This window comes from Mandrillus leucophaeus, unplaced genomic scaffold (assembly GCF_000951045.1).
Source record: "Mandrillus leucophaeus isolate KB7577 unplaced genomic scaffold, Mleu.le_1.0 Scaffold821, whole genome shotgun sequence".
Classification (NCBI taxonomy): Eukaryota; Metazoa; Chordata; class Mammalia; order Primates; family Cercopithecidae; genus Mandrillus; species Mandrillus leucophaeus.
The window spans coordinates 327754-340785 of NW_012108931.1; positions in this window are offsets into that span (position 1 = coordinate 327754).

Genomic DNA, 13032 nt, shown 5'->3' on the forward strand with positions numbered 1-13032 from the left:
AAATACTGATCAGCTTCCCATGATATCTAAGCACACCACGAATACACACTGGGACCTTGGGCTCAAATGCCTCCACATCATTTCTTTCCATTCTCTTCTTTGAATTTTAGAGCATAAAACTTTACAAAATAAAGTGATCCCTCACAAAAGCACAGCAATTGAGTGCACCTGTGGTAGGTTGTTCTCACTGAATATTGTTTTTAAAGACCACAATAATCCTCTGGTTTTTCTTTCACTTAATCCTTTTATGGGTTTTGTATTGTAGAGTGGCTGCATATTACATGAAATTTAATCAAGCAGCTACTTTTTTGTGTAGCTGGAAATGGAAATCTGGGCATCTGCTTTGTCAGTGACCTTTGACTGACCCTGGCTCACTATAGCCAGGTATATAAAAAATGAAAGATTTTTTGTCAGAAGCTAAGAAAAGTGGCTATTGGTGTCCCAGCTCCATTCTTTGCTGCTTGGACACAGAGTTCTGGTTTCTTTCTGACTGCAAATTGGGCAAAGGCCCTTTCAAATTTTTTGTATCCCCTTCCCATAAATCAAAAATTCAGTTCTGACTGTATGACAAACTTGCATGTGTTTTTCTGGGTGGTAGATAGACCTATTCTTAGCTTGTCTGATCTACACTTTTTAACTTTAGTTTTAGATATTTGCAACTATTTGTAACTTTATTTTCAAAAGTACATTCTCAAAGGTAAACCTAGACTATTGTTTTCAGAGTTAGTAGTAATGAAGTGTCTAATACATTTCACAAGAAGTAGTCCCTTAGATTTCTACAGGGCATCCCTCTGGGATTTCAACATACTTCGTTTCCATACATCTTCTCCTGGAATTCTTTGGTATATTAGTAGTCAGGGTTCTCCATTGAAACAGAACCAATAGGACACATACACACACACACACACACATGCACACGTATAAACAAGATTTATAAGGAATTCACATACGTGATTGTGGAGGCTGAGAAGTCTCATGATCTGCTATCTGAAAGTTGGAAGTCCAGGGAACCAGTGATGTAGTTCCAGGTTAAGTGCAGGAGACCAATGTCCCATCTCAAAAGCAGGCAGAGAGAATAAATTCTCCCTTACCCCACATTTTGTCTGTTGGGCCTCCAATGGGTTGGACAATGCCCATTCACATTATGGGAGACAATCTGCTTTACTCATTCTACCAAATCGTATGTTAATCTCATCCAGAAACACCCTCACAGACATACTCAGAATAATGTTTAGCCAAATAGCTGGGCATCCCATCTCCCAGTCAATTTGACAAACAAAATTAACCACCAACATTTGGTAGCTCCAGTCTCTAAAACTGAAGAAAATATAAGAGCTAGAGTTCTATCGATCTAGTCAGATTTAATCTTAGAGCAAGGCTAGAAACTGTGTATTCCTTAAAAAGGATGCCCATATCTCTCTAATTTCATACCCAGAACACAGCACAGTGTCAAGAAAATAGTAAGTAACCAGTAAATGTTGAATTAATCACTCTGTGCTATGAGAAGTTCAAGTGAGCATTTGTTTATATAATTTTATGTTAACAAAGTGAGAACATCTACATTACCTTCTCTTACTCCTGAAGCTCTCTCAAAACCAGCATCTACATCAAATAGGTAGAAATTCTATATAGAATTCTACATAGAAGGAAACCAAGATACCAACAATCTATCCAATATTTACATTTCTTGTAGTACCCATTTAGATATGCTCAGAGCAAAATGGGTTTCACATTGAGCCTTCAATAGATGCCTCCCTAAGCTAGACATGATCACTATCATTTCCTGTTTTCTAATTTACTTGTTAGTTCAATCGAAAGTCAATATTACAGAATCATAGGGTTTCATTTTCTTAACTTTTCCTTTGACAGGAAAACTGATATCTCAGTTAGAGTGAATTCAAAGATGCCAAAAGACCACATTTCTATCCAGTTGTTTTCTGAGCTCTTACCAAGAAATAAAAGAAAATACAAATGAACACAGAACTAGTATCAGAGTGCAAGTTCACATCTAGTACATAAAACTGATTTTCTGATAATCTCCAAAAATAACCACATTTGCTGTATTTATAAATAAATGCAGAAATGAACCTTGGGTTTATCTGGGCTCTAGATAGGCTTTTTTGGCCTGTCAGAGCCAAGTGAACTGTCTACAGAAAGCCTTCCATCAAAGCTTCTTTGAGCATCAAGTCTAAGGAAGGGACCCCAAAGAATTGCAAAAGATAGATAAGCAATATATAATATTAATAAGTGGCCCAAACTAGACAAGTTAAATCTTCCAAATGCTGCCACCACTAACTCCAAACTAGCTGTTGATTCCTTTACAGCCCAACTGGGAAGTCACAATGGTTAGTCTAGCCCACAAAAGTTATATTATCAACTGCAGGGATCATATTAGCAACATTCCTTTACTTGATATAAAAGTCATAAAATTTATTGGCAGAAAAAAATGCAGCCTCTACATGTTTAAAAATATGAAGGCATATACTTACACAAAAATTCAACTCGTAATTCTACAAACTGTCATCATTTGGGGGTAAGATTTCTTTCAGTTACAAAATGGAAGTGATGCCATACCTATGAATATTCTCTCTTCATAATCAGTTTTCAGAAACAATCCATTGAAGAACTATGATTACTTCCTCAGTTCAATTTTTCTGCTTGACCTCCTATGGCTGTCAGGCTTAGGACAGCTGACAAGACAATTAAGCAAAAGGTAGCCAAAAACAAAGAAAATAATAGGGAATTTTAAATACTTGAATAAAAAGCAAACTTTCTGACTCGCCATGCATTGTCAAGTTGTCCCAGATGCTTTCTCATAGGCTCAGCAGGATGTTGATTACCTGAGCACCAGCTCTGTCATCCCCAATGGGAAGCTGCAATGCCATAATGGTAACAGAGAAGCTATTGTCAGTGGGCTACTTTAACTTAATTGCTCAGTTAAAAATAATGAGAAAGAAAACAAAAACTCTCCTATATGACCATCATAAAGCGTAACATTAAATCCAAGGAAATTAGAATTCAGCATGATAAAAATAACAGACTACTGAGCCTAAAGAAATACCAAGTTGAAAAACCCCAGACTTCAGGGATCTCTTCTCTTCTCTTCTCTCTTTTCATTGGGATGATTTTATCCATTTTAGGGCTTCATGAATCCACATGCAAAGGATTCTCAAATTTAAATTTCAAAGCTAATCCCCTTTTCCTGTACTCTAGACTTGTTTATTATTCTGCTTTCTTAGCATCTTTATTTGTTTTCATAATAAGAATCTTAGAATTCCTACGGTCAAAACAACTTGATTCTTCAACCTTTTCAATGCTCTTTCTTGATAAATTTCTCAATTTCAGTTATTTTACATCCACATAGACGATTAAGCAAAAACTCAAGAGTCATTCTTGATTCCTCTCTTGTAATGAAATCAATTATGGTTAGGCAAGGTGACTCATGCCTGTAATCCCAACACTTCAGGAGGCCGAGATGGAAGGACAACTTACTTGGGCCAGGAGTTTGAGACCAGCCTGGACAACAGAGCAAGAGCCCATCTCTACAAGAAAATAAAAAGATTAACTGGGCATGGTGGCACATGCCTGTAGTTCCAACTACTCTGGAGGCTGAAGCAGGGGGATTGCTTGTGCCCAGGAGTTTGAGGCTACAATTAACTATGATTGTGTCACTGCCCTCCAGCTTGGACAACAAAATGAAATGCTGTCTCTAAAAAAGAAAAAAAGAAAAGAAAAAAGAAACTCATTAGGGAATCTTAATAACTCTACCTCTAAACTAGATTTCAAAGCTAACATTACATTTTTATCACACTTTCTCCCATTACTGTCCCAGACTGCTGCAACAGAATCTTTCTCCTAGACTTCTTCAATATCCTCTAATTAAAACTTATTTTCTAACCCTGCCCCTCTATAGCCTAGTATCTACATAAAAATTATATTGATACTTTCCACTAGAAAGTTTCCCAATCTTGTCCACCAAGGGATAATTATATCAACTAGCAAGTAACACTTGGTAATGTAGAAGCCAACCTCCAATATTGACCTGTAACAGTAAAGCTACTGAACTTAATGGTGTAGAATGCGAGAATGTAATTCACTTACAATAAAGGTAATATGGAAAGGCACGAGGTGCCTTTGTTTCTCTCCTTCCTCAATCATCAGTGGCTCTGCCTAAAATCAAGTTCCCTTTTTCTGCATGTGGCGTCCTCTTCTCAATAACTATCATTATGTCATTTTCTTCTGGCCCACTAGCTGCTAATTATTACCTGTGGAAGTCAAACCAAGCTGTTGTAGGGGATCTGAATGGGCCCACAGTGCAGCAAGTTTGGAGATTTTCTGTGCTCATTCACTTGGGCCAGGTCTGTGTCTAGTGCTCTCTACTTCCCTCGACCTCTCCTTTGCCTCCAGTTCTCCTTTTCTGAGGACTATAACCTGTATAAATATGTCATAGATTCCATGACAAACATCTCTGAGAAAATGGAATCCTAAGCAGCAGTATTTAAGAGAGTCAATGAAAGTGTATGTCAGTGATTTAAGTCTTGTGAAGTGTGGTTTCAACATGGCCAGGTGGAAGAACACTGAAAACACGTAAGTGAACACAGAGAATATCTCTAGCTCACGGTTCTCAAATTTTAGTATACTTCAGAATCACCTTACTAAGACACACATTGCTAGACCACACTCCAAGGATTTTTAATTCAGTAGTTCTAGAGTAGTCAGAAGTTTTACGTTTCTAACAAGTTCCTAGGTTGTGCTGCTGATTCTCAGAAATCTCACCATGAGAACTACAGTTCTAGGCTCCACACTGGAAAGTGGTTGCAAGTGAAAGGAATTGTGTTGTCTTTACCTGAACTTATTCTTATCCATAAGAGACTTCCTGCAGAGAGTTGAATCTCTAATATACTTGTAGCCCCTCTGCACCACAGGAAATTGATGGCCAACAGAAGCAACTCAGGACTCCAAAAGGACAGAAATTAAAAGATGGGGAACACTGCAAAAAGGAGAATTTGTGTGTTTGCCCCTAAAGGTTGCATATCAAATTCACAGGGTAACCTACTTTAGGAAACTTGACAGTGATTCTTGGTCCTTATATCCGAGGATCCTCAGTCGACTAATATGGGGTGGGTCTGTGTATCAGTATTTTTTAAATCTCATGGGTATTTTTAATGCACGTCATGATTGAGAACCACTATAGTCTACTGTGGTTTGATTTCCTCTCTCTGCTAGACTTCTTTCTTTTTGGACACATTAGTGTATCAAGTTAGTTATATGCATGTCATCTGAAATGTAGAAGTCTCAATCTAAGAAAGTGATTCTCAATCAGGTGTGCTTTTTGCCCCCAAGAAGATATTTGGCAATGTCTATATATATTTTTGATAATCAGAACTCAGAAGTTCTATTGAAATCTAGCAGGTGGAGGCCAAGGAATGCTGCTGAACTCCACACAATGCATAAGAGAGTTCCCCACAACAAAGAGTTATCCAGTCTGGGCTATCCATAGTGCTAAAGTGGAAAAACCCTGGTCTAAATATAGGGCATGTTGTTCCTATGTTTCACCAAGGGTTTGTTTTTAACAAAATGTAAAGCATCAGCAAATTCTGATGGAAAAATCCTGGATCTTTTGATTTATGGTCATGAAAGAAGGAAGAGAAGAAACTGAGATCAATCCAAATGAGAGTTTGATAAATTAAAGCAAACAAATTAAAAATTTAAAAATATTACCCTTCTCACGATTAAGCCTACAATCAAGACCTGAGTGTGGAACATCAGTAACATTTTTAATGTTTCACTTAATCCCGGTTTTCTGCAATTTTTAAACCTCATTTAAAAATTCTACTTGATAAAACAACTGTAGTGTTTAATGGGAAGGCATTATTGGTTATAAAACCATGTAGTATACTCTCTTGGGAGACTGGAAAAGCTTGACATAGTTTTAAAAGGTCAAAATGGTTTACAATATATTTATGGCACACTGTTTGGGGTTAAGAATGTCATTTCTTAATCATTCGGTTAAGTTGATATGTAAAGACCTAATATGAAAAACAGAAACCTTATTTGGGTTTTACTTTATTGATGTCATTGATTCTTCCATCACTGTTTCTCGTCAAGCTATTCCGGCTAATTACTGCTGGCGCAAAACCACATTCTACATTTTCTCTCAAGATTGGATTGTTTATTCTCAAGTGAATAAAGAAGGAAGGATCTAGCCAAAGTAATAATGCATTTTATTACCTTTCTGTTTGTTTTTTAAATTACCATTGACACTGGAAGCATTTTGTTATTCCTATTGTTTTTGCATCAATAAAATTAAATTAAATGAGAAAATAAAGCCAAGATATGTAATTCATTAAATCTAGGAGCTGATTTCAGATGAACAATAGGGAAACAGTTGACATCATTCTCACCAAATTAGGCTGGGAGGAAAATGCTTTCCATGCAAATAATATCGAATGCAATAAATATGAGAATGTGGAGCAGTAGGTTCCCTGCATACACATACTTTCTCTTGTCTACTTGAAAATTATGAGTCATGACAATATGGTTGTAAAATAAGCAGACATTTCTGAAAAGCAAATAGTTGGGGAACTGGAAGGAGAGAGGAAGCCAAGAACTAACATTTATTGAGGAGCTTCTAAGCACCAAGAAAAATGCAAGGTACACTTGACATACGAAATCTCACCTGTGGCAAAACAATGGCATGGTTACTGTCAACAAGACAGAAAATAGATTTTAAAAATATCAATTAGGAACTTCCAAGTATGCCTTGGTACTGATAAGTCATTGACAAGGCAACATATCTGATTGTTGTAAGATCTTTACAGTTCACAAATTCCAAAACTCATCCTATGTCATCTCATAATTACTACATGGGCTGAGCAAGAAAGATACTATTATTCTAATTCCAGTGTTGAGAAGCTTAAGACCCATTAGTATTGAGCAACTATCTCAGGATCAACCAGCTAGTAAGTTAAAGAATCTGGAGACAGAATGAATCTTCTTTATACCACACCATGCTGCCTTTGCAGATACTGTTATGGCCTGAATTAATATTGCTATATTTTGCTATTTTTCTACATTTTGCTATGGCAAGTGTTCTAGGATGATTATGTAAATCTACCTCTCAGTAACTCTTTCTAGGCTAGACCCAGAAAATAAGAAAATAACTAGCTATAGATATGCTGCCCATTGAAATAATTTGGCAGAGATTCATCATATTTATTTATGCTGGAGTTTAACTTGACATGGATTTACCTGAGTTATAGGAGATTTTTACCCCATCTCCTGCATGCACTTCTTCCCATTTCTCTATAACATTCCTCTCTTCTCAGGTTCAGGCCCCTGCTTTTTCCTTCTTGTCCTGTTCTCCCTCTTTACTCTATCTTTCTTTTCTCAGTAGTAAGTAGTAAGGAATGAAAGTGTGAATTGGTATAATATTTTTATTTGGGGAAATAGAAATTTACTAGCATGTGTCAAGAGTTTTTAAAATGGTCATATTCTTAGGCGCAGAAATCCACTTCATATAATATATCCTAAGGGAGTGATTATAACTGGATATAAAAACAAGACTCTTGTATCGGTTTTCATGGAAGCCCAAAGGCAGCAGGTGCCAACCATTCCCTCCTTACACAGAGAGGGGCTGGGCCACCCAAGTGGGACTGACAAAAAAAGTATGGGAGAATTGCTTTTATAACCCTTACCTATAAAATAGGTTAGAAAGGTTGTGAGCAGAAATGAAGCCTGGCAAAAGTATTGATCTAAAGCATATTTTCAATGGCTGTGGCCTTCTGCCTCCCTGATGCCATGGTGGAAGAGAGGGTAAGAGCATCAAAGCACCCATGTGGTAAGCTTGAGGTTGGGAGCTCAGGCAGAGCACTGTTTTCTAACTCAGTCTACAATAATATGTCTAGAGAGAGGAATAGAGTGGAAACAAACCAGCTCCTTTTTCTTCCCATTTGCCTTGAACCAGCTGCAAACTAATGCATAATTTTGGATTATTAGACTATAATAGACACATTTATTAATTTATTGTAATCAGTCTCTTATTTGTCAGATACAATAAATAACTGGGGGCTTTTTGTTTTCCAAGAGTGAGGAAATTATCTATCTGTATAAGGTGCCCTAGATTTCACCTGGTAGTAATTTAAATTTTCTTCACTATCCTCGCCTGTGTTTTCTATATTTTCTACACAAATGCTTGCTTTATAAATGGAAGAAATAGAAATAAATTATTAAGAAAATGATCAGCATCTCAAACAAGAAAATAAAAAACTGGAGAAAAGGATTTAGTTACGTGTTCCACAATTTTTTCTTTCCAAAACCTTCTTATTAGTTTGATTGCTTACATAAATATATAAAACATACACTCATCAAATTTGCTAATTATATATAGGTAAAAGGGATTGTGAAGCAAATAATTATCACACCAAATCTGAGGTCAATGTGATTACTGACATTTTATAGATGAGAAAACTGTATCTCAATAAGTCACGTGTGTCCAAACTCTGATAGCCACTAAGTAGCAGGGTTGAAATTCCAAATCTTTTCCGTTGGCTTGGAGTTTGTTTTAAGGAGAATTTACACATGAGGTGAAGAACAGAACTCACCGACATTGAAGATCCCTTACAAATCTGACATGTTAATATTTCATTTTATTAAATTGAAAACAAAAACAAGCAAACTCATTTCTGTAAAGGAAATAAAGCACAGTTGAAAAGGAGTTGCTAAGCTTGCTGTATTGACATCGTTTGCTTAATTCTTTCAAATAACCCAAATGTAAGTCTCTACAAGACAGAAACTGCTATGAAAGTATGTAAATAACATATAGGAAATAAAATAAAAACTATGAAATGAAAAGATACATTGTCCAAAAAGAAAAGAATGACAGAAGTTTTGTCAATTGTGTGTGTGTGAAATTTAATCATGTGTTGATAACAGTAGCCATGCTATATCTCTAACTTGATGTGTATATATTATTTGCCAGCTTTATGAAAGACATAGCTTTTTGATAACCTTTCATTGAACAGGAGCTGCCAAAAAGGAATTGGAAATCATTTTTATTGCACACAATTAATTTGAGAATGTAAAGTTAAATGGCAATCTTTAATATATTCACAGTACCTCTAAAGACCATCCCAAGGGCAAATTTTAGTTTGAATACAAATTCTCTGTTTTCCAGGCCACATAAATTAAATTGGAACCACATATCTTTTAAGTAATAGCCCCTTACATAGTTATGATAGGCTCAGAATATCATGGTCTCCTAGAAAGAATCTATTCACAGGGAAGAGAAATGCAAAATTCATACCTAATCAAAAATATGCAGATAAATATTTTCTCCTATTGAATAATGCAGCTAGGTTGAAGGGTTAGCGCCCTTCTCTGCAAGAAGCAACACTTTATTAGGAAGTTGTTACTATCCCAAAATAAAGTGAGATGCTAGATGTGTAAGTCTAGCATGTGGGTTCGACAGAACAGTCACAGAAGTATTTGCAAAATGCTGCATAAGATTAGTACATGTATTTTTTCAACAAGCATATACTATTGACAGAAGCATGAGTAAAGTTAATATACATTTTACTAACTTGGGACTCTAAATCAAAGTTTTATTTAAAAACTTCCATAGAGAGTATGGAAAGTTGGAGATGTACAGTTTCTTCATTTTATAATTATAACATAGTTTAATGCCTATTTACTACCCCACCAATGGGAATGTAATGGGTTAAGCTGAGATCATGTTTTGAACACTGTTTTAAGCTACTCTTCCCTAATTTAGTAGTATTAGTGGTTACCTACTAAACAGCAGTTTCTTTCATCCAGAGTTCTTCTCCTATTAGCAGAGTATCCGTTACATACTTGTAAGCTATAAATAACTGAAGACCTAATTCAAAGTTACTCAAACACTAAGGAAATATACTGGACCATTTAACTCAAAGTCCAAAAGTAGGGTGGTTCAGGTTTACCATAATCCAAAAGCCTCTGTCCAGTTTCTCTGTGATACTTGGCTGTACCATCCTCTTGATTTGGTTCATCCTTAGGGTTACTGATGACAGTGGAAGTTCTAGCTCTGACCAGCACTCATCTTTGTTTCCAGAGGCACAAAGGGTGTCTTGCCCAAAGACATTCTCTTCAGTCCATTGCAGTTTCCCTCAAAAAGTCCCCAGCTCACTTTTTCTCATTGACCTGAATTTGGTCACATGTCCCTTTGTAAATTAAACACTGTTTCTAGTGGCATGCCATCAACAACTGGCTTAGTCCTGGGTTCCTAAAATAATCTCTGTTTCTAAAGTGCCTAAGATTAGCATTAACATTAAGTCAAGCAAGTCCATCCTAGTGTTCAGAATGGATTCACATGTACTATGTTGAGGAATGTGTAGACATAAGACGGGAAATCACAGAACTGAAAGAAAGAGGAAAGAAAAATGGGGTGGACAATCAAAAATGCCCTTATAGCTCATTATTTTCCCTAACCAAAAGAAAGATCTGAATAACGTGGGGAATATTCTCTATCCCAATGTAAAGAAAACATTTAAGCCTTTTATTCTAAAATTATTTTTGCCCTTGGAACATGGAGTGTACACTGTTAAATAGCATGGTTTGGCACAATCCTGCTCAGTCTTCCTGAAAAACAAGAAAACATGTGTAACATGCAATCTTTAATGTGAAAAGTAAAGCAAGACTGAAAAATTGCCTTAGAACCCTAGGTAGGTCATGCATTAGTTTTGGACCAGTGGTTCAAAGGTAGGCTACAATTTAACAATGCAGATTTTAGGTTGCATAATCTTTTATTAAAATAGCAAATAAGTCATGTTTTCCTGATCAAGTAGCCAAATTTCAAATGGGTGAGAGTTAATTTAAATACTGTATGGCAAAGTTTGTGCAAGTAGTAGAAAATAAATGAAGATTCTGCTGGGGAGAGAGGTCAAAAAGTACAAAACAAAGTAAAACAAATGTTAAAAATGTTGAAATCTCTTTTCTAACATCCATTTCATAGCACCATAAAGATAGATATATAGTCTTCTCAATCTACAAAGTCCTTTTAAGAGAGTCCAAGCTGCATTTATACAACCCAGCCCTAATGGTAATGTGTTAGAAATGTGGCATTTAAAACATAGCTTGAAATGCTTATTTTATTTTATTATATTAACACTGTTAAACAAACCAACCTAAGAAATGTATATTTAAAAACCTCCTTTTAAATATACCTTTCAGCAAATAAATTAGCAGACAGGAGGAAATATTCAAGAAACTAACGTTCTCATCAGAATGAAGGAATAGTAGAGGAATGCTGGTTGCAATCCAGTATGAACAAAATGGTTGGGTTTTCCATCTACCTCCTGCTGACCTAAAACATTAACCAGAACCACTGCACCTGTTAGATTCTCAGTTGTCCACTGCTTTCTTACTGTACTTTATACAGTAGAGGCATTTCTGGAAATACTTCAGAAAAGTAACATGTAAATTAAACCATATTTTCTTATTGATGACCACCCTATATTTTGAAACATGTTCATTTAGGAAAACAGAATGTTTGGCTTCATTAAATAGTAAGAACTATAAACAGTAAATCAAAGTACTTTCCAAAATGGCACATTAAGGAAAATATAGGCCAGGTGTAGTGGCTCATGCCTATAATCCCAGCATTTTGGGATGCCAAGATGGCAGGACTGCTTCAGACCAGGAGCTCAAGACCATCCTGGGTAACATAGCAAAACCTCCATCTCCACACACACACACACACACACACACACACACACAAAATAACCAAGTGTGATAATGTGCTCCTGTAGTCCCAGCTACTCAGGAGGCTGAGGCAGGAGAATCGCTTGAGCCCAGGAGTTTAAGGCTGCAGTGAGCTATGATTGTGCCACTGCACTCCAGCCTAGGCAACAGAGCAAATCCTGACTCTAAAAAAAACAAAGAAAATATAACAAATTTACATATTTAAACACAAATATTTTAAATAGTATTTTAAATATAAAGCAAATGTTTTTCTAAGCCATAATGTATTAAACCAAAAATACAGTATCTGATTAAGAGATCCATAACACAAAAATATCTTTATGCCTTTGTTTGGTCTACAGCTATCAGAAAGGAAATGCTATTCATAATAATTATGAATATCAGAATGTTAAGTACATATTATATTTTCAATTTATTTTTCTGTAAATAAACTTAAGCTACGTTTTGAAGCCCCAGATAAAAGAAAGTGAATATTTACAAGTTCAAGGTCAACCTGTCTCTTTTTTCCTAGGAGACTGAATCTAAGATTTGAGAAGCTTACTACATAGTATGAAGGCCTTTGAGAAGAAGCATCTACTCCTCCTCATCCACACCTGCTGCATCTGAGATTACCTTGTTCCCATCAGGGTGTTTGCCCTTAATTTGTGTCACTCCTAGGGCCTCCTCCTCAACCCCTCTCAAGGTTCCCCAGCTCTCAGTAGCAAGTCTGCAGCATTCTCAGCTGTGTGAAAACATTCTTCACTCTCTGAACTGCAGGGAAAAAAACTGCATGGCTTCCTCAGGTCCATCAATCTACCAACCCATTATAAACAATACGTTTTTAAAAATAACTTTTTTATGTGGTAAATTATATATAACATAAAACTTACTATGTTGAATAGGAGTGGAGAGAGAGGGCATCCCTGACTTGTGCCAGTTTTCAAAGGGAATGCTTCCAGTTGTTACCCATTCAGTATGATATTGGCTATGGGTTTGTCATAAATAGCTCTTATTATTTTGAGATACGTTCCATCAGTACCGAATTTATTGAGACTTTTTAGCATGAAGGGCTGTTGAATTTTGTCAAACGCCTTTTCTGCATCTATTGAGATAATCATGTGGTTTTTGTCTTCGGTTCTGTTTGTATGATGGATTACGTTTGTTGATTTGCGTATGTTGAGCCAGCCTTGCATCCCAGGGATGAAGTCCACTTGATCATGGTGAATAAGCTTTTTGATGTGCTGCTGGATTTTGTTTGCCAGTATTTTATTGAGGATTTTTGCATCGATGTTCATCAGGGATATTGGTCTAAAA